Below are 23,873 nucleotides of genomic sequence, written 5' to 3' on the forward strand. Positions count from 1 at the left end.
TAACAATAAACCTTCACCACAGAAACCAACACAGACTTCTCCTGCACAACACTAGTAAAGTCATCCCTCAAACCTAACTGAGCTCCATATGTCACTAAACACATGTAAAGTCTCTGTTAACAATACCTGAACACATAGTAAAGTCTTCTATATATTAACCACTATTAACAATACCTGAACACATAGTAAAGTCTTCTATATATTAACCACTGTTAACAATACCTGAACACATAGTAAAGTCTTCTATATATTAACCACTATTAACAATACCTGAACACATAGTAAAGTCTTCTATATATTAGCCACTATTAACAATACCTGAACACATAGTAAAGTCTTCTATACATTAACCACTATTAGCAATACCTGAACACATAGTAAAGTCTTCTATATATTAGCCACTATTAACAATACCTGAACACATAGTAAAGTCTTCTATATATTAGCCACTATGTGCTGTTACACCTTAGTAATAGTGACAAAGCCCCAGAGGAGAAGAGGGACAGAACTGAGCCCAGGAGACAGGATAACAAGATTAGAGAGCAGGGAATTTAACAGACTAACAAAGAGAGAACAAAGAGAGGGAAGAGAAGAGTGCATTTGCAGTTTGCACTTTCTTCCCACCTGGGACTGGAGACAGAAACTGTGTCCCAAATGGCACCCTACTCCCTATATAGTGCACTACTTTGGACCAAAGCCCCATGGGGAACATGGTGTACTAATAGCGTACCATTTGGGATGCAGGCAGACAGTGTCCCATCTAGCAGTGACTGTCTTGGTCCGGCCCTGTGTTCTCTTGAACCTGAGAAGAAGCCATCAAATCAAACCCTGATCAAAGGCAGCGCTGCCCGGACTCAAACACTCCAGACACATCAAATGACGACTTTATTAGCCAGCTAGCATCTCATCTCCATACGCCATCTCACCGCCTCGCCTCCGTTCCTCCACTCAAATTAGACCAAAGAAAAAGGAGGGTGAGTGTGAAAGAGAAAGAGAGGGAACAGGATGGAGAGAGAGATGGAGGAAGACAGAATGTCACACATCTCTTGACTTAGTTGGGGAATTGACTTCAAACGATGCCAGAGCCACTTGAGACATTGAGAGGGGGGACTTTGAACTGGACTGATCACAATGGAGAGGCACTGAGGAGAAGAGAGGATGATTCTAATGGAGCCAAAGGAGAGTGGGAGAGGGAGGTAGAAAGTTAGTGAGAGAAAATGTGGAAGGTGGAGAGAGGAGGAGGGATGATGAAGAAGAAGAGGGGTAAAGAGAAAGATGAATAGGAACAGGGAGGGAGAAAGATGAAGAGGAAGTAGGGGAGAGAGGGATGGAAGGAGAAGGCAGAAAGTGATAGAGAGAGAGCTTCCTTTCTTAATCAAAACTCCTGTGTGATATGTCAGTATGGTAGTATTTCAGGACTGTGTGTGTGTGGAGCGCTCCTTCTAGGAACTCCTTCCACTCCACCGAACGTGTCATCACGCCCTATTACACCAGCACACTCAATAACACTCTGGGAGACACCCACCACTTTATTATTACACACGCACGCGCACACACACGCATACTCACACACACACACTCACACACACGCTCACACACACGCATACTCACACACACACACTCACACACACGCACACACACACGCTCACACACGCTCACACATGCACACACACACACACTCCAATCATTCCAAGTCAGTCAAGTTCCAGGAGTCAATATGCACACACACACTTTACCTGCTTTCTCTCTCTAGTACTTTACCCCTCCCTCTCCTCTCCTCTCTTCCTCTCTCCCTCCATCATTCACTCTTCCTGCATTTCTCTCTGGAAGGACAAATTGATTTCTGCAGCATCTGCCTTGGCAAAAACACACTTTATTTCACCGTCCTCTCCCTCAACCAACAGTCCTACTGATCAATTCTTTTCAGACTGTGTAAACATTCATCGAGCCGGAGTGTTTTTGAATGTCATCGCCACTCTCGTCAAATGGGGAGGGCATATGAATATTTCATCTCGCCATACACCTGTTCGATTTTGTGTCCGTGAGTTGTGCCAAGATGTATTCTACCTCCTGAGAGAAAAAGACGGCATGAGAAATTAACCACGTACACGCTGTTGTAAAAAGTTAGTCTCGGTAGCTTGAAGCTTCTAACTGAACCCAGATAAACTACTTGACTGAATTTGGCTTTGTATCCTTTAGAATACCTGTGTAGTATCCTTTAGAATACCTGTGTAGTATCCTTTCGAATACCTGTGTAGTATCCTTTAGAATACCTGTGTAGTATCCTTTAGAATACCTGTGTAGTGTGGCTTGACCCCCCCTGTATTTTGTTTTGTCTGTCTTTGGTTTGTGTTGCGTCTGTCTTCTTTGTGTGTTTTGTCTATGTTGTGGTCTCTGACCATTTTCACTGGATCGCGGCGACCTGAACAGTACTGTGCTGGCTCAGATGTTTTCTTTACACATCCCCTCTGTTAGGTGTGTTGTCTCTCTCTACTCTGCACCATATCCGCGGGAAGTAGGGAGGCTGAGGGTGCTGTAGCACCTCCAAATAATACAAACTAATTCAAAAGTCCTGTATGAGCAGACCGATATAGCCGTCTGTAACGCAGACCTCAAAAAATATTTCACCAAGATGTTGTTTTTTTGCCACCTCGTTTGGCGAAAGAAACGCAGCACCCCCCACCCCCAAACATCTTCCCGCGGCTACAACGTCTATACTATGTCTGTGCTGCTACAACGTCTATACTATGTCTGTGCTGCTACAACGTCTATACTATGTCTGTGCTGATCATGTTATATTTCCATAGTCTGTTACAGTCCATTGGTTTCTGCTTCCTCTCTGTCATATTCTGATGTTGTTCGTTATGTTCCACAGAGAACATGATCAAGTACACGGGGAGCCCCGACAGCCTGCGCTCGCGCACGCCCATGATCACGCCCGACCTGGAGAGCGGGGTCAAGGTGTGGCACCTGGTAAAGAACCACGAACACGGAGACCAGAAGGAGGAGACCGCGGCTCCAAGATGGTCTCTGAGATATACCTGACCAGGCTGCTGGCCACTAAGGTGAGTTATCACACGAATGCACACAGTATTCAAATATGATATTATTCCTCATCCCCTGTAGACTCTGAGACCTAAGTGAAAATATGTAGATGTATGTTGTCTTTCAGACCTCAGCAGCATATCTAATGATAGAGGTGACACACAAAGGTACAACCAGTAAAGGCTTTTTCTGTGGACAGAGATGTTATCTGGTGAAAATCAGAAATTGAAATAGCCGTAAAATGAGTCTCTTTGAGCATGCCAGGGTGCTATTGCCCCTCAGAAAATCAGTTAATTTGGTTTGGAGGGAATCGTGACTTTGATCCCACTGCTCAATGGGAATTACCAATCCACTTGCTAATGATACACCTCTTTTACATCACACATGCTTTCTTCCAGAGAGGGAGGGAGGGAGAGAGGGAGCGGGGAGGGAGAGAGAGATAGGGGGAGGGGAGAGAGAGATAGGGGGAGGGGAGGGGAGGGGATAGAGATAGGGAGGGGGGGGATGGGAGGGAGGAGGGGAGAGAGATAGGGAGGGAGGGGGAGGGGAGAGAGATAGGGAGAGGGGGAGAGAGAGCGAGATGGAGGGGAGGGAGGGAGGTATATAATTGATATATAATTGAGGATGTTTATTGTATGTTCTTTGAGTACTTGTGCTGAGCATGTATTGTTGAGTGAGAGAGAGAGCTGGAGTGTGGTGTTGGTGGTGTGACCATTCCATGCTCTTTCTGTTGTGGGTCAGACAGACAACACTCCGCCTGGTTTTCTGGATTTGTAATGGGAGTGCTTAGTGGCAGGATTCACACACACACACACACACACACACACACACACACACACACACACACACACACACACACACACACACACACACACACACACACACACACACACACACACACACACACACACACACACACACACACACACACACACACACTCATCAAACTCAGTTGTTGGCAGAGATGGCTGAGGAGGCAACAGAGATATGGAGAGTGAATGCTGTCTGTCATTTCTCTGGCGTGTGCTGTGAACTGGCACACACCCACACAACACATATACCCCCCCACACACACACACATAACACACACACTGAGAAATGCTCTATTTACCTGTGATGACCCTGGTCAGGGGGGGAATGCGATGCAGAGACGGCATGTCATCTTTACAGATGGAGTGTTTTGTGAAGTAATCAGTTTATCTTGGGGTCCATCTCTCTTGTTGAGGTATGAATGTGCCGACAGCCCTGTAATTGACTGCGTTTGACTTTCACCTCACCAATAAATACCGTCGGTCGGCCCGGCGCTGACATTCCCCATTTTAGGTCCATCAGTGTCACTCTGATAGGGGGGCAAAGGGCTTATTTCTTGATTGCGTTCTCTATTCCTCTTTTCCTCTCTCTCTCTCTGTTTGTGACAACAGCAACAACCCTTCACCCACTCAGTCTTTGTTGTTTTGTTTTCTCTCCACTCATCCTAAATGACAGGGTAGTTCTGATGCAGGCAGCACTGTCTGTCCTCATCCTAAATGACAGGGTAGTTCTGATGCAGGCAGCACTGTCTGTCCTCATCCTAAATGACAGGGTAGTTCTGATGCAGGCAGCACTGTCTGTCCTCATCCTAAATGACAGGGTAGTTCTGATGCAGGCAGCACTGTCTGTCCTCATCCTAAATGACAGGATAGTTCTGATGCAGGCAGCACTGTCTGTCCTCATCCTAAATGACAGGGTAGTTCTGATGCAGGCAGCACTGTCTGTCCTCATCCTAAATGACAGGGTAGTTCTGATGCAGGCAGCACTGTCTGTCCTCATCCTAAATGACAGGATAGTTCTGATGCAGGCAGCACTGTCTGTCCTCATCCTAAATGACAGGGTAGTTCTGATGCAGGCAGCACTGTCTGTCCTCATCCTAAATGACAGGGTAGTTCTGATGCAGGCAACACTGTCTGTCCTCATCCTAAATGACAGGGTAGTTCTGATGCAGGCAGCACCGACTGTCCTCATCCTAAATGACAGGGTAGTTCTGATGCAGGCAGCACTGTCTGTGAGGCTAAATTCTAGATTACACATTGTCTTTAAAGTGCAGTGTAATGATGGGCCAGGTTTCTCTCTCTGTGTGTGTGTGTGTGTGTGTGTGTGTGTGTGTGTGTGTGTGTGTGTGTGTGTGTGTGTGTGTGTGTGTGTGTGTGTGTGTGTGTGTGTGTGTGTGTGTGTGTGTGTGTGTGTGTGTGTGTGTGTGTGTGTGTGTGTGTTGTGTGTGTTTTCAGTGGGTTGTAATGGCAGCTTGTGCTCTCAGGGGACAGATGAAGGACTGTCATGATGAAGTTGTCTGTCTGTGGGATTCCTTACTCACAAAGACTCACATACACACGTATAACACACACACACACTACATGTATAACAGCCTCCCTGCCACTAAACGGTCCCCATGACTACACAGGGTTTGAGGAAGAAATGTATATTTTCATCTTCATAGGCAAATGATAAGCTGTCAGAAATGTGGGACATGGTAGAATCCCGGCTGTGATTGTCAGCTAACTGGATTCTCCTCACGCCCCCCTCCCTCTCTCCTCTCTGACTCAGTCACCGCTCCACCCAAATTGGGATTTGTATTTGTCGCTTGTGCACACCTCATCTGACACACTGAGCGCTTGTGGCTCTTTCCAGATAGGCTTCTCTCACTGTCGCTTTTCTTCATTCTGTCCTCTCCTCTCTTCTCCCCTCGCATTCTATCAGCTCATTCCTTACAAGTGGATTAGATTTTCTCTTTCCATCTATCTCGTTCTCTCTCTTCTCTCCTCCTTAAAGACGAGAACATTAAATCAAATTAGGGTCAATGGTGCAGTGTGTGAGCTAATCCCTCCACACACAGAGGCTTAGGAGATGCACCTCCTGTTCCCAGATATTATTAAAAGTGAACTGTGAAAAAACAATTTCCCATCAAAGCCCAGAGATTTAGAACCAGAGAGAGAGAGAGAGAAACACATCAGGAAACACCATCAGATACACAGGATAAAACCCACTCTCAGTCAGACGCACACACCACCGGAGGCTGGTGATGGGAGGATGGCTCATAATAATGGATGGAATGTAGTGAATGGAATGGTATCAAACACATGGAAACCATACCGGTGTGTCTGATACCGGTGTGTCTGATACCGGTGTGTCTGATACCGGTGTGTCTGATACCGGTGTGTCTGATACCGGTGTGTCTGATACCGGTGTGTCTGATACCGGTGTGTCTGATACCGGTGTGTCTGATACCGGTGTGTCTGATACCGGTGTGTCTGATACCAGTGTGTCTGATACCAGTGTGCCTGATACCAGTGTGTCTGATACCGGTGTGTCTGATACCGGTGTGTCTGATACCGGTGTGTCTGATACCGGTGTGTCTGATACCGATGTGTCTGATACCAGTGTGCCTGATACCAGTGTGTCTGATACCAGTGTGCCTGATACCAGTGTTGCAGACACCTGTCCCCATTCTCTCTGTCTCTGTGTGTGTTGTCTGTCGCTCACTGCTGATCTCTCTGCTTCCACAGGGCACTTTACAGAAGTTTGTGGACGACCTGTTTGAGACCATCTTCAGCACGGCCCACCGAGGCAGCGCCCTGCCCCTGGCCATCAAGTACATGTTTGACTTCCTGGATGAGCAGGCTGACAAGCACAGCATCCATGACCCGCATGTCAGACACACATGGAAAAGCAACTGGTGAGACACTGGCGACATCTGGCCTTTTCTGTTGTTTTACTGTGTACTGTGCTAAAACAGGTGTGTAGAAACACACTTATGGGTAGAAACACAGACACATGTACACTCTTGTGTATACACACACACACACACACACACACACACACACACACACACACACACACACACACACACACACACACACACACACACACACACACACACACACACACACACACACACACACACACACACACACACACACACACACACACACACACACACACACACATGGAAGTTTATCAGAGAGAAGATGGCACTGCCTAAATATGTCTCCCTGCTCCACCACCACCTCCATGCCTACTGAATGAACCATGGAGTGTGTGAACAATCTTCATTAAATCCAATGATGAAGAGCTAATCCCACAGGCAACCAATCAGGGCAGCCAGCTCTGACATTACCATGGATACCGACCGGGAACGCGCCGCCCGTAGTCGCCAGGGCGAGGAAACCAGGGGAGGCTAGGTGAAGGAAGTGGACTCCAAATGAATATCCTCTGATTAATTTAGACCTGTGTCCCCCTCCTGGAGGGTTGGCAGGGTTAAATAACCTGGAGTGGATTAGAATGAGGGAGAGAGGAAGAGAGGAGGAGAGGAGGGGGTGGAGGAGAAGAGGAGAGGAGGAGAGGGAGAGAGGAGGAGAGGAGGAGAGGAAGAGAAGAAGAGAGGAGGAGTGGAGGAGGCGGTGGAGGAGAAGAGGAGAGGAGGAGAGGGAGAGAGGAAGAGAGGAGGAGAGGAGGAGGAGGAGAAGAGGAGAGGAGGAGAGGAAGAGAAGAGGAGAGGAGGGGTGGAGGAGAAGAGGAGAGGAGGGGGTGGAGGAGAAGAGGAAATGGACTCAGTGGGAGTTAAACACCACGCTAATAACTCATTAGCCCCTGGCCTTCGCCATGGTCCCATCATGCATCACTCAGCTCCGGCCCAAAGGACCATGGGGCTGGGAATTGATTTGTGGGGCAGTCGGCCGGAGGAGAGTGGAGAGAGAGGGGGAAAGAGAGACTATTTACTTCATGGTCCTAATTTGTATCCTTCCCAGTGTCTGCGTTATTGCACCATTTGCAAAAGAGCGTGTTAAGTGTTTTCCAAGAGCTCTGTAGGTCGCTCTTACAATAGACATTAATGGAATCACTCTCGCAAGAGGGGAAACGTTAAACAGTCCTTTATCATAACACACTGGTAACGCTTACACAACGCTTAGTGCCTTCTGCACCCTGCCAGCTCAGAGCACCATGTCCCCTGTTCTACACCAAACAGTTCCTTCTGCACCCTGCCAGCTCAGAGCACCATGTCCCCTGTTCTACACCAAACAGTGCCTTCTGCACCCTGCCAGCTCAGAGCAACATGTCCCCTGTTCTACACCAAGCAGTGCCTTCTGCACCCAGCCAGCTCAGAGCACCATGTCCCCTGTTCTACACCAAGCAGTGCCTTCTGCACCCAGCCAGCTCAGAGCACCATGTCCCTGTTCTACACCAAGCAGTGCCTTCTGCACCCAGCCAGCTCAGAGCAACATGTCCCTGTTCTACACCAAGCAGTGCCTTCTGCACCCAGCCAGCTCAGAGCAACATGTCCCCTGTTCTACACCAAGCAGTGCCTTCTGCACCCAGCCAGCTCAGAGCACCATGTCCCCTGTTCTACACCAAGCAGGGGTGACATATCCTTCAAACCAGATTATTAAATACACCCAGCCAGCTCAGAGCACCATGTCCCCTGTTCTACACCAAGCAGTGCCTTCTGCACCCAGCCAGCTCAGAGGACCATGTCCCCTGTTCTACACCAAGCAGTGCCTTCTGCACCCAGCCAGCTCAGAGCACCATGTCCCCTGTTCTACACCAAGCAGTGGGGACATATCCTTCAAACCAGATTATTAAATACACCCAGCCAGCTCAGAGCACCATGTCCCCTGTTCTACACCAAGCAGTGGGGACATATCCTTCAAACCAGATGATTAAATACACTCAGCCAGCTCAGAGCACCATGTCCCCTGTTCTACACCAAGCAGTGGGGACATATCCTTCAAACCAGATGATTAAATACACTCAGCCAGCTCAGAGCACCATGTCCCCTGTTCTACACCAAGCAGTGGGGACATATCCTTCAAACCAGATGATTAAATACACTCAGCCAGCTCAGAGCACCATGTCCCCTGTTCTACACCAAGCAATGGGGACATATCCTTCAAACCAGATGATTAAATACACCCAGCCAGCTCAGAGCACCATGTCCCCTGTTCTACACCAAGCAGTGGGGACATATCTGTCAAACCAGATGATTAAATACACTCAGCCAGCTCAGAGCACCATGTCCCCTGTTCTACACCAAGCAGTGGGGACATATCCTTCAAACCAGATGATTAAATACACTCAGCCAGCTCAGAGCACCATGTCCCCTGTTCTACACCAAGCAGTGGGGACATATCCTTCAAACCAGATGATTAAATACACCCAGCCAGCTCAGAGCACCATGTCCCCTGTTCTACACCAAGCAGTGGGGACATATCTGTCAAACCAGATGATTCTCTTCCCACCATGTGTAATTCTCCAGCAGCAGAGATAGATTAAAATGATTGGGGCACTGATCCATCCTAACCTGAGATTGAAGTTGAGAGACACACAGCTGTATGTGGTTTCCAAGAACCAATCCTGTCATTGTCATGTCTCTGGGTGAGAGTCTAGTCTATTTTCTGTGCTGCAGTTATTCATAGATATGTAGACCATGTTAGTAGACTAAATTAATGTGAGGCGTAGGTATAATAGTTCCTCATCAAAGGCAGTTTTTATTTGTTTAGGGGTCGATAATAGTCTATTTTCCTGTCATCCATATTGTTTGATTCCCAGAAGCAGGCTGGTACAGGAAGAGCCTCTGACAGACAGACCTTTCATCATCACTCAGTCTAATGCATGGTTGACTGTGTGATCATCCACCATGGTTGACTGTGTGATCATCCACCATGGTTGACTGTGTGATCATCCACCATGGTTGACTGTGTGATCATCCACCATGGTTGACTGTGTAATCATCCACCATGGTTGACTGTGTGATCATCCACCATGGTTGACTGTGTTGACTGTGTGATCATCCACCATGGTTGACTGTGTTGACTGATGTGATCATCCACCATGGTTGACTGTGTGATCATCCACCATGGTTGACTGTGTTGACTGTGTGATCATCCACCATGGTTGACTGTGTGATCATCCACCATGGTTGACTGTGTGATCATCCACCATGGTTGACTGTGTGATCATCCACCATGGTTGACTGTGTGATCATCCACCATGGTTGACTGTGTTGACTGTGTGATCATCCACCATGGTTGACTGTGTGATCATCTACCATGGTTGACTGTGTTGACTGTGTGATCATCCACCATGGTTGACTGTGTAATCATCCACCATGGTTGACTGTGTGATCATCCACCATGGTTGACTGTGTTGACTGTGTGATCATCCAACATGGTTGACTGTGTTGACTGTGTGATCATCCACCATGGTTGACTGTGTGATCATCTACCATGGTTGACTGTGTTGACTGTGTAATCATCCACCATGGTTGACTGTGTGATCATCCACCATGGTTGACTGTGTGATCATCCACCATGGTTGACTGTGTGATCATCCACCATGGTTGACTGTGTTGACTGTGTGATCATCCACCATGGTTGACTGTGTGATCATCTACCATGGTTGACTGTGTTGACTGTGTGATCATCCACCATGGTTGACTGTGTGATCATCCACCATGGTTGACTGTGTGATCATCCACCATGGTTGACTGTGTGATCATCCACCATGGTTGACTGTGTGATCATCCACCATGGTTGACTGTGTGATCATCCACCATGGTTGACTGTGTGATCATCCACCATGGTTGACTGTGTGATCATCCACCATGGTTGACTGTGTGATCATCTACCATGGTTGACTGTGTTGACTGTGTGATCATCCACCATGGTTGACTGTGTGATCATCTACCATGGTTGACTGTGTTGACTGTGTGATCATCCACCATGGTTGACTGTGTAATCATCCACCATGGTTGACTGTGTAATCATCTACCATGGTTGACTGTGTTGACTGTGTGATCATCCACCATGGTTGACTGTGTAATCATCTACCATGGTTGACTGTGTAATCATCCACCCATGGTTGACTGTGTGATCATCCACCATGGTTGACTGTGTGATCATCCACCATGGTTGACTGTGTAATCATCCACCATGGTTGACTGTGTGATCATCCCACAGCTGGTGGGAGGAGCTATAGGAGAACGGGCTCATTATAATAGCTGGAATGGAATACATGAAATGGTGCCAAACATATCAACCACATGGAAACCACATGTTTGACTCTGTTCCATTGATTCCATTCCAGCCATTACAATGAGCCCATCCTCCTATAGCTCCTCCCACCTGCCTCCTCTGTCCCCCAGCATATGACCTTTACTTGCCCTCCTCATTACTAATGGTTTGAGAGAGAGAGCGTTTGTGGGGTGTGTGTGTGTGTTCATGCATTGTGCATCTGTTTAAATACCTGTGCGAGTGCATGCCTTTCTGTGTGTGTGTGTGTGTGTGTGTGTGTGTGTGTGTGTGTGTGTGTGTGTGTGTGTGTGTGTGTGTGTGTGTGTGTGTGTGTGTGTGTGTGTGTGTGTGTGTGTGTGTGTGTGTGTGTGTGCGTGCGTGCGTGCGTGCGTGCGTGCGTGCGTGCGTGCGTGTGAGTCAGACTTCTAGAGCTCCTCCAGATGGTATCTTTTGGATCAGCAGTCAGTGTGTCGACATCTCCCTCTCATCCTCTTTCTTCAGTGTGTGTCCCTTCAGCAAGCAGCGTTTTAATGACCAGCTTCTAGAGCAGACTGGCACACACATGCCCACATTGCACAGCACACACAACTCATCTGTGTCCTTAATCACATAAACCCACCACACTCTCCCAATGACAGCAGCAGACAGGAAGACACATCCCTCTGAAGGTTGACAACGGAGATGTTACAGTGATATTACACTAAATCACATTCTCCATATAGACATTACATTCTACTTCTACCCAGCCTGAAATATAGGCTCCAGTATCAGTACCAGAACCATGGATCAGTATTGATCCAAGATTACACTGTTGTTTGATTTGATTTGTAGATATTGGGTCAATATTTACCTTTCATCCGTCGTCTTTCTGTGGAAACCAAGGGATTCGTCCTGCTGATGTTAGCTAGGCCAACACTCACTAGCCATGACAATGACCATAATGATAATACATTTTATTTGAAGTGCTTTTCAAGAATCCAAAAGTCACTTTAGGGGGATTGGATGGTAATGGAACCACAAAGAGACTGATCCTTCACCCCAAAATGCCAAACAAAAACCATTGACCTCAAAGTTCAACAACCCATACAACCCATACAACTCCATGCACAATGACAACTCCGAACTGCCCAACAAAAATGTATAATAACATTTACAGGATAAACCATAGGAGTTGGCAGGACCGCACAAACTGTTCTGGGACCTGGCTAATCACTCACTATGCCTGGACAATACTCTGTAGTGTCGTGCCTCAGTGCTGTACACTCTTTCCTTCTCTGAGTAAAAGGGTTGTTCCTGTCTGACTGACCGTTGACAGATCACAGAGTCACATTCAGTATCTGAGTGAAGACTTTAGCTTCGTCTCTGTAAAGAAAAAGCAGTGTCATAACTGCATTCAAACATCTTTAAAATATGCCAGAAGATGTGAATTCCAAGGGCACAGTTTCTCTCCAGATACCCCAGTGTGTTTGGACTCATTGGATATGTTATATCTGATCAAACATCCAAGACAATGAAACGTCCCCACAGACAACAATCAATGTAATGCTGCACAATAACCAAATACCACTTGGGCAGAAGTCAGATCTTCATTCACACCCGTGCCAGTCTAGCCTGGGCTTCCATCCTGGACACCACAGTATGAATAACATACTTTACAGTTTGGGGGACTAGTTTTACAGTTTGGAGAATAAGCTTTACAGTTTGGAGAAAAAGATTTACAGTTTGGAGAAAAAGATTTATAGTTTGGAGAAAAAGCTTTACAGTTTGGAGAAAAGCTTTACAGTTTGGAGAAAAAGCTTTACAGTTTGGAGAAAAGCTTTACAGTTTGGAGAAAAAGTTTGGGGAAAAAGCTTTACAGTTTGGGGAAAAGCTTTACAGTTTGGGGAAAAGCTTTACAGTTTGGGGGAAAAGCTTTACAGTTTGGGAGAAAAGCTTTACAGTTTGGAGAAAAAGCTTTACAGTTTGGGGACAAAGCAAAAAAGCTTTACAGTTTGGGGACAAAGCTTTACTGTTTGGAGAAAAAGCTTTACAGTTTGGGGAAAGTTAGGTTGTACGAAGGTATTGGCAGAACAATTGCCACAATGCAAACACAGCTCTCTATCGTCTCCTAGTGATAGTTTGTCAGATAAACCTGTATTGTGTCACATTCACTGAAATCTAAATATCATTATGGACCTGGCCCAGAAATGGAACGTGTGAAGAGACTCTTTAAATCTGACCTTTCCCCTCAGAAACCATCTAGACCTTAACCTAGTATTGGCCAGCTGCGCCAGATTGACGACAATCAAGACTCGCATCACAGTGGTGTTAATATCCTTTGATCCGGCTGGTAATCCCAGAAGATTCGTCCAGATTAATTCAGAGTCATAATGCCAAGGTTTCCCTCGCCAAATCCTATTTTGTTAGGTCGTACAGCAGGTTGGGGGGGTAGGACATGTCGGGAGAGGGGTTATTCAAATTATTCTGTGTTTTTTTTCTCTCTCCTCCCTGATGTTGCACACACAGTCGGTCCATCCTCTAGACTGCAGTGTCTTGCCGGTTTGGCTTTTGCCACGTCATCTAAAACCACGCTGCCCAGTTAATGAGAGAGAGAGAGAGAGAAGGAAGGAAATCTAAGCAATTCTCAGTCCTGTGTTTATCCCACCTGATCCGTAACACACACTAGCACCTGTGCTACCTCCCTCCATTCGTTCCAAGGCCAACAAATAAACAGACTTGTGTTTTGATTATTCTAGACAGGCATGGAATGGGCCGCATGTCTAAACAAGGCAATATGAACCGTATTGGTGTGAAGCCCCCCAGACACAGCTGGAAACCATGAAGCCCTGGCGTTGCCTGCTTTTAACATTAGGGCTTTATTCAATGGCGTAAACATCAAATAGAACGCATCAGCAACAAGCCGTGTACTAGATTGCAAAGTGAATGGGTCCTCATTCCCTTCTGCCACTGACTGTGTGTAGCTCAGACTGACCACATCCACCAGCTGGCTTTATCCAATGTGAGCTGTTGTATGTTCAGGGATGTAATCTGATTGGATTTGAACAAGGATTGTTATTTAAGTCTAAATGTAGAAAATCACCTTGATGTCTTCTGTTTCATTTGTTGTGTTCTATCACAGAGAAGCATTCCTAGAAATGTACCTGGTGTATGTTATGGTAATAGACTGTTCTCTGTCCCCTGTAAGGCCAGGGTGTTGTGTTTACATGATGTCTCCTCTATAGCCCACCTCTAAGGTTCTGACGTTCCAGGATGACATGATCTTCCCTAACTCTCTCTGTCTCTCCCAAAAGCCTACCTCTGAGGTTCTGGGTGAACGTGATCAAGAACCCCCAGTTTGTGTTCGACATCCACAAGAGCAGCATCACGGACGCCTGTCTGTCTGTGGTGGCCCAGACCTTCATGGACTCCTGCTCTACCTCAGAACACCGCCTGCAAGGACTCCCCCTCCAACAAGCTGCTCTATGCCAAGGACATCCCCAGTTACAAGAGCTGGGTGGAGAGGTGAGAGTATGATGGGATGGGTGTGTGTTTGTGAGGTGGGGGGTGGTGGTTTGGGGAGTTTGTGCACTGTGTGTGTGAGGTGGGGGGCTGGTTTGGTGTGTGTGAGTTGGGGGCTGGTTTGGGGTGTGTGTAACTGCAGCATGTCTCTCTCTCTTTTTCAGTTTCTATATAGACCTACATGTGAGTGTAACATGAGAGGGCAGTTCATCATTTGGTTATGTCGTCCTATAGATGTGTGCCAGCCATTTTGTCCATAAACATCCCTGATAGACTGTAGTCTGCCCCTTGTCTCATAAGTACACAGTAGGGCTGTAGTGTTGTGATCCCTGGGCCATGGAGGAGACTCCAAATGAAAACCCACTGGGAATGGATGGCAGTGCCTCCTAATGCTAGAGAGGTAGAGGGGGAGACAGGCACAGACAGAGAGCCACAGTGAGTTCTCTGTCCTGCCCAGGTACACCCATGTGTGTGTGGTCATTTGTCCAAATTAGAGTTGTATTGCATGTATTTGGTCAGTGGTAGAGGGTCAGTTTGGTCAGTGGTAGAGGGGTCAGTTTGGTCAGTGATAGAGTGGTCAGTTTGGTCAGTGTTAGAGTGGTCAGTTTGGTCAGTGATAGAGGGTCAGTTTGGTCAGTGGTAGAGGGTCAGTTTGGTCAGTGGTAGAGTGCTGAATAAAAGATGGGCTCAGTGAAGCTGTCCCAGTTTTCTGTGTTAGTGCTCAGCTCTAGCCGCAGGACAGGGATATACTGTATGTGTATGTACTGTATGACTGAAACACAAGGATTGGATTCATCAGGCTGAGTGTATGTGTGCATGTGTGCTGGGACAGTGTGTGTGTTGTGTCAGCATGTGCTTGTGTGTTTTATATTAACGGTGCATGATCTATATGGTCAAGGCTCCAGCCACACTAGTCATAGGTCTGTTCTCTGCTACCACACTGCAGAGGGTACCGGTCAGCGCCAAGTCGAGGCCCATAAGACTCCTGAACAGTAATCCAAGGGCTACCCAGATCCCTCTTTTACGCTGCTGCTACTCTCTGTTTATAATCTCTGCATAGTCACTTTAACTCCACCTACATGTACATATTACCTCAGTTACCTCAACTAACTGGTTCCCCAACATTGACTCTGTACTGGTCCCCTGTACATAGTCTCGCTTGTTTATGTGATGAATACAATTTGATTTGATCTTATAGTTAGTCCCAGTGATATATAGATGGGTTATCTTATAGTTAGTCCCAGTGATATATAGATGGGTTATCTTATAGTTAGTCCCAGTGATATATAGATGGGTTATCTTATAGTTAGTCCCAGTGATATATGCTTGGGTTATTTATAGTTAGTCCCATGATATATAGATGGGTTATCTTATAGTTAGTCCCACTGATATATAGATGGGTTATCTTATAGTTAGTCCCAGTGATATATAGATGGGTTATCTTATAGTTAGTCCCAGTGATATATAGATGCTTATCTTATAGTTAGTCCCAGTGATATATAGATGGGTTATCTTATAGTTAGTCCCAGTGATATATAGATGGGTTATCTTATAGTTAGTCCCAGTGATATATAGATGGGTTATCTTATAGTTAGTCCCAGTGATATATAGATGGGTTATCTTATAGTTAGTCCCAGTGATATATAGATGGGTTATCTTATAGTTAGTCCCAGTGATATATAGATGGGTTATCTTATAGTTAGTCCCAGTGATATATAGATGGGTTATCTTATAGTTAGTCCCAGTGATATATAGATGGGTTATCTTATAGTTAGTCCCAGTGATATATAGATGGGTTATCTTATAGTTAGTCCCAGTGCTATATAGATGGGTTATCTTATAGTTAGTCCCAGTGATATATAGATGGGTTATCTTATAGTTAGTCCCAGTGATATATAGATGGGTTATCTTATAGTTAGTCCCAGTGATATATAGATGGGTTATCTTATAGTTAGTCCCAGTGATATATAGATGGGTTATCTTATAGTTAGTCCCAGTGATATATAGATGGGTTATCTTATAGTTAGTCCCAGTGATATATAGATGGGTTATCTTATAGTTAGTCCCAGTGATATATAGATGGGTTATCTTATAGTTAGTCCCAGTGATATATAGATGGGTTATCTTATAGTTAGTCCCAGTGATATATAGATGGGTTATCTTATAGTTAGTCCCAGTGATATATAGATGGGTTATCTTATAGTTAGTCCCAGTGATATATAGATGGGTTATCTTATAGTTAGTCCCAGTGATATATAGATGGGTTATCTTATAGTTAGTCCCAGTGATATATAGATGGGTTATCTTATAGTTAGTCCCAGTGATATATAGATGGGTTATCTTATAGTTAGTCCCAGTGATATATAGATGGGTTATCTTATAGTTAGTCCCAGTGATATATAGATGGGTTATCTTATAGTTAGTCCCAGTGCTATATAGATGGGTTATCTTATAGTTAGTCCCAGTGATATATAGATGGGTTATCTTATAGTTAGTCCCAGTGATATATAGATGGGTTATCTTATAGTTAGTCCCAGTGATATAGATGGGTTATCTTATAGTTAGTCCCAGTGATATATAGATGGGTTATCTTATAGTTAGTCCCAGTGATATATAGATGGGTTATCTTATAGTTAGTCCCAGTGATATATAGATGGGTTATCTTATAGTTAGTCCCAGTGATATATAGATGGGTTATCTTATAGTTAGTCCCAGTCCCAGTTAGTCCCAGTGTATATAGATGGGTTATCTTATAGTTAGTCCCAGTGATATATAGATGGGTTATCTTATAGTTAGTCACAGTCACGGTTATCTTATAGTTAGTCACAGTGCTATATAGATGGGTTATCTTATAGTTAGTCCCAGTGATATATAGATGGGTTATCTTATAGTTAGTCCCAGTGATATATAGATGGGTTATCTTATAGTTAGTCTCAGTGATATATAGATGGGTTATCTTATAGTTAGTCCCAGTGATATATAGATGGGTTATTTTATAGTTAGTCCCAGTGATATATAGATGGGTTATCTTATAGTTACTCCCTTCAGAGGATGGTTGCTTAGGGTTGTTTGCTGCTTTAAATGTGGATGAGACAGTTTAGCATAAGGACTTGATCAATCCACAGCGCTGAAGAGCATGCCCTACAGTGCAATAGAAATGTACAGGCAGTGTTCCCACGTTAGCTGAGACTGCATTCACAGTAAACCCTGCATATGTGGGCTCAATAGGAAATTACCTTTCAATTTCAATCGCGCTATAGCACTGAACTTCAGCGATACAGATTGAAGCCCTTAGTCTTCATGAGGCTTGGCAGTCAACGGGACAGAGGTGTGTGCAGTGTGATTGTGTGGATTTGAGTAGGGCTCAGGTAGGGATGCTTGGTTGTGATGTGTTGCAATATAAAGGTTCAATGGGCCTCTACTGTACGTACAGTAGTATCAGACCATCTGGGTCATTATCTCAGTTGACCCAGGTGCTGTTCATTATTTGGACAGGAAATGTTCAATTCAAATAGCTGAAATACTCAATCAACCTCAGTTTAAAAACAAATAGGGTATACAGACAGAGATTCTACATCACAGGAGGCTGATGAGGGGAGGATAAAAACACACAGGGTATACAGACAGAGATTCTACATCACAGGAGGCTGATGAGGGGAGGATAAAAACACACAGGGTATACAGACAGAGATTCTACATCACAGGAGGCTGATGAGGGGAGGATAAAAACACACAGGGTATACAGACAGAGATTCTACATCACAGGAGGCTGATGAGGGAGGATAAAAACACACAGGGTATACAGACAGAGATTCTACATCACAGGAGGCTGATGAGGGGAGGATAAAAACACACAGGGTATACAGACAGAGATTCTACATCACAGGAGGCTGATGAGGGGAGGATAAAAACACACAGGGTATACAGACAGAGATTCTACATCACAGGAGGCTGATGAGGGAGGATAAAAACACACAGGGTATACAGACAGAGATTCTACATCACAGGAGGCTGATGAGGGGAGGATAAAAACACACAGGGTATACAGACAGAGATTCTACATCACAGGAGGCTGATGAGGGAGGATAAAAACACACAGGGTATACAGACAGAGATTCTACATCACAGGAGGCTGATGAGGGGAGGATAAAAACACACAGGGTATACAGACAGAGATTCTACATCACAGGAGGCTGATGAGGGGAGGATAAAAACACACAGGGTATACAGACAGAGATTCTACATCACAGGAGGCTGATGAGGGGAGGATAAAAACACACAGGGTGTACAGACAGAGATTCTACATCACAGGAGGCTGATGAGGGGAGGATAAAAACACACAGGGTATACAGACAGAGATTCTACATCACAGGAGGCTGATGAGGGGAGGATAAAAACACACAGGGTATACAGACAGAGATTCTACATCACAGGAGGCTGATGAGGGGAGGATAAAAACACACAGGGTATACAGACAGAGATTCTACATCACAGGAGGCTGATGAGGGGAGGATGGCTGATAATAATGTCCAGAACAGAGCAAATGGAATGTCATCAAACACCTGGTAACCATGGAAACCATGTGTTTGATGGATTTGATACCATTCCTCTGATTCCTCTCCAGTCATTACCACGAGCCCGTTCTCCCATATTAAGGTACCACCAACCTCCTGTGTTCTACATGTTGACATTCTCAGAACCAAACAACAATTGTAAAGACAGGGGAATCATGGGTAGTGTAGTTCTCTGTAAAGATGAATCACTACTATTTAACTAAAAGCAGCCGTGCCAATCTAGAGGTTGTTAAGCTTCATATCAATGTGTTCCTGTTAGCGTTCCTGTTAGCGTTCCCTGCTCTTTGCTTGCAACTTGGGCGCGTGAGGTGATTACTGATAAGGACCCGTTTCACACGTTGAGTCTGACCTGCAGCTAGTGAGTAAACTGTTGACGTGTCATGTGGCATTAGGAGCGGGAGATTCTGACGGGGTTCGGCAGCCGTGGGAGATCGGGAGAGTGATAAGATTCTAATCAGAGACTTCCTGTCCACACTGAAGCCATGTGACCTGTGGACCAGTTTATTTCTGAAGCATAAAAGTCTGTGAAGGAAGTATTCATGTCTAAGGTCAGGAGTCTTTGCAGAAAATCCAATTAGCATCCACATGATTCTGAGATGTAATGTTTATATAGGTGATGTTTAGTTGATCAATCCATATTTTGTGAGATCTAATTTAGTGTAATTGTAGTATGATTAGTCCCTCCACATCATTGACATCAATCTTAATTAACAAATTAAATCTCAAAATAGTGTGTATAAACCCTACAGTGCTTACATTTCACAATCAGGATAGGCAAATTAGATCTCACAGTCTTGTTGATTGGCAAAGCCTACCTGAAGGTTGTGATGTGCATTGAGACCATCAGCATATTCACACAATTTAATTTGCCCATCTATATACAATTGACCCTTCGCTAAGCACTGTCCATGAATTTTGGCCAACCAATCGTAGCTCTATAATGGATAGCAACTGTCATCGAGTCCAACACCTGAGACAAGCTTAAGTCTCTCCCCACACTCCCTTCCTCCTCTCTCCCCACTCCCTTCCTCCTCTCTCCCAACTCCCCTCCCCTCTCTCCCAACTCTCTCCCCACTCCCTTCCCCTCTCTCCCAACTCCCCTCTCCCTTCCTCTCTCTCCACTCCCCTCCCCCTCTCTCCCCACTCTCTCCCCACTCCCTTCCCCCTCTCTCCCAACTCCCCTCTCCCTCTCTCTCCACTCCCTTCCCCCTCTCTCCCCACACTCCCTTCCCCCTCTCTCCCAACTCCCTTCCTCCTCTCTCCCAACTCCCCTCCCCTCTCTCCCCACTCTCTCCCCACTCCCTTCCCCCTCTCTCCCAACTCCCCTCTCCCTCTGTCTCCACTCCCTTCCCCCTCTCTCCCCACACTCCCTTCCCCTTCTCTCCCCACTATTGCTTCACTCTTTCTTCCCACTCTCTCTTCCTTCCCCATCTTCAACACCTCCACACACACACACACATCCACCGGTCTTCAACTCTGCTTCCAAACACTTCAAAGAGACAGACTGCAGAGTTGAACTAAAGAAAGAAGGTGGAGTGAGAGGAATACTCAGGCACGTGTCTTCCTGTGATTCCTCCGTTCTACATCTTCATAAGTGCTGTGGAGGTTAGCGGTTATTGTAGAGCCGTACCAGGGAGAGGGGTAGGAGCACCATAATGGAAGCCTATAGCTTGGTCATGGTACATTTGGGGATCAGGCAGTTTGCCTCTGGTATTGTAGTGGAGCTGTGCCCCTCTGGGAAGACTCTACCTTAACATGTTATTACTGTATGACATCCACAGAAAAGCAACCTGATATGATTTAACACAAGGAAGAAATCCTGTGGGTCTCGGCCGGTACATGAGTTCCTACAACTGTATCTCACTAACTCAGCACTTTAATGAAAGCTGACATCTTACAGGATCTAAGTTGTGTTGGGGTCTTGTTGATTTATGTCGCATTGGCACAATTTGATGGTTGGAGTGGTTTGCAAGGGTTGGACATGCATGTTCCCCAGAGCCTCCAACTACAGACAGACTTTATATTCATTCCATTCAGTTGGAGTGGTATTTGAGGTAGGATTTAATTGGCCCCAGACAATGACAAGTTCATCAGACCTGTCATATATGCAGTTCATTTGAACCTCTGCTCGGATAGAAGATTACAATGGGAAATCAAAGTGGAAACCCCTGACATTAACACATGGACTGTATCAGGGGAAATGGCATACTTACATTCACAGCTCTCTGGGGGGGGGGGGGGGGGGAGACCTCTGAACAGAAGGAGGCTGTTAACTGGATTTTGCATCCATCTGCAAAAAAACAAATGTACTCTTGTACATCTCTTGCGGGCCGGCAAAAAAAATCCCGGTTTTGGCCCGTGGGCTGCTGACCCCTGCTCTAGGTGTGATTTCCAGTATGTTTAGATCAAGTGTCTAAGAAAGGAGACGATTTGGAATTAGGCCCCACGTCGTCACCTAGAACCAGAGATGTCAGGTGGACCTGCTGTTTTACCTGGAGACAGAAATCCCTCCAATTTCCTTTACCCTCTCAAACCCCACGACTCACTTTCTCCAATTGCCCTCCTGCCCTGCGCAGGTGACCGAGGTGTGTGTGAGTGGGTGTGACCTTCCTGTGACTTTCCTTACAATAAATAACCTGCAATGCCCACCTGTCGCGTAACCTGCTCTGTTAGCTTAATAGCCTCGGTTTTCACACACCACACCACACTTCACTACACCACACCACACCACACCACACCACACCACACGCCATACCACACTACACCACACCACACACCATACCACACTACACACCATACCACACTACACACCATACCACATACCCACACATCACACCACACCACACACTACACCACACGACACACCATACCACACCACACGACACACCATACCACACCACACACCATACCACACTACACACCATACCACACGACACACCATACCACACCACACCACACACCACACCACACCACACCATACCACACCACACACCACACCACACCATACCACACCACACCACACACCACACCACACCACACCACACACCATACCACACCACACCACACGCCATACCACACTACACTACACTACACTACACCACACCACACCACACCACACACCATACCACACCACACTACACCACACTACACCACACCATACCACACCATACCACACCACACACCATACCACACCACATACTATTCCACTCCATACCACATACCATACCACACCATACCACACCATACCACACCATACCACACTACACTACACCACACCACACCACACCACACCACACCACACCACACCACACCACACCACACCACACACCATGCCACACCATACCACACCACACCACACCACATACCATTCCACTCCATACCACACCACACACCATACCACACCATACCACACCATACCACACCATACTACACCACACCACACACCATACCACACCATACCACACCACACCACACCACACACTTATCAGACTAAATTTGTGGTGTCCAGGAGCAGTTGTGGCACCGGAATTAAACAGGTAATGACCATCTTTAATGAAGGAGTTGACAGAGGGCCTCAGCTGCTGTTGACACTGGCTGATGACTTCTCCTTTCCAGCCCTCTTTACCCCGACGCAGCTGAGAGCTTCCTGGAGACACAGTCTGTGTGTGAGAGAGAGAGAGGGGGAGTTCACATACACTGCTAAGTGCCTTTGCAGCTTTTAGGCCATTTGTACGAGGGCGGCAGGTAGCCTAAGGGTTAAGAGCATTGGGCCAAAGGTTCGAAACCCTTAGCCAACAATGTGCAAAATATATCGATGTACCCTTGATCAAGGCACTTAACCCTAATTGCTTTGGATAAGAGTGTCTGATGAATTAGAAAAATTTAAATGTCTATAGAGAGTCAGGGCTGCTCAGACTGTGAAAAGTGATTGGGGACGAAACAACTGTCTCTAACATGATTCCTATTCTAGGCTCCTGAATGGCGCAGCGGTCTAAGGCACTTCATTTCAGTGCTAGAGGTGTCACTACAGACCCTGGTTCAATTCCAGGCTGTATCACAACCGGCCACAACTGGGAGTCACATAGGGCGGTGCAAAGTTGGCCCAGTGTCGTTAGGGTTTGACCGGGGTAGGCCGTCTTTGTAAATAAGAATTTGTTCTTAACTGACTTGCCTGGTTAAATAAAGGTTCCATACACGATTCTAAAGGCGAAAACATCTCAGGCTTGAAACAACCCTGAAACAACATGTGACATTTAAATCCAAGAATAAAGCATTTTGGGGTGTATGTATTTAATGTAGTGATCACACAGTTCACTAATACGTTCTGCTGTGTGTGTTACCTCCACAGGTACTACTCAGACATCAGTAAGATGCCAGCCATCAGTGACCAGGACATGAATGCGTACCTGGCAGAGCAGTCCCGGATGCACATTAACGAGTTCAACAGCATGAGCTCCCTCAGTGAGATCTACTCCTACGTGGGCAAATACACAGAGGAGGTACGGCAACACACTGTGGACAAAAATCACACTTTATTTAAGACAGGTAGCAGTGTTCCATTTAGGACAGCCAGTGTTACACAGTTGGGTTTGAAGGTGAAATGTATTGTAGATGACGTGCAGGTTCAAACGATCTGGAAGATGTATGTAAAATACATTTACAAGCAACCCAGACGGCGTATATCAGCGCGTTTCTAACCTCTCCTGGAGGACTC

The 23,873-nt window shown here is 46.0% G+C and overlaps 1 pseudogene; it reads left to right on the forward strand.

Annotated features, from left to right (window-relative positions):
- Positions 1-23,873, forward strand: part of LOC124026117 — a 60,781-nt pseudogene that overhangs the window by 34,481 nt on the left and 2,427 nt on the right.

The sequence above is a fragment of the Oncorhynchus gorbuscha genome, unplaced genomic scaffold (genome assembly GCF_021184085.1).
Source record: "Oncorhynchus gorbuscha isolate QuinsamMale2020 ecotype Even-year unplaced genomic scaffold, OgorEven_v1.0 Un_scaffold_2611, whole genome shotgun sequence".
NCBI classification, from domain to species: Eukaryota; Metazoa; Chordata; class Actinopteri; order Salmoniformes; family Salmonidae; genus Oncorhynchus; species Oncorhynchus gorbuscha.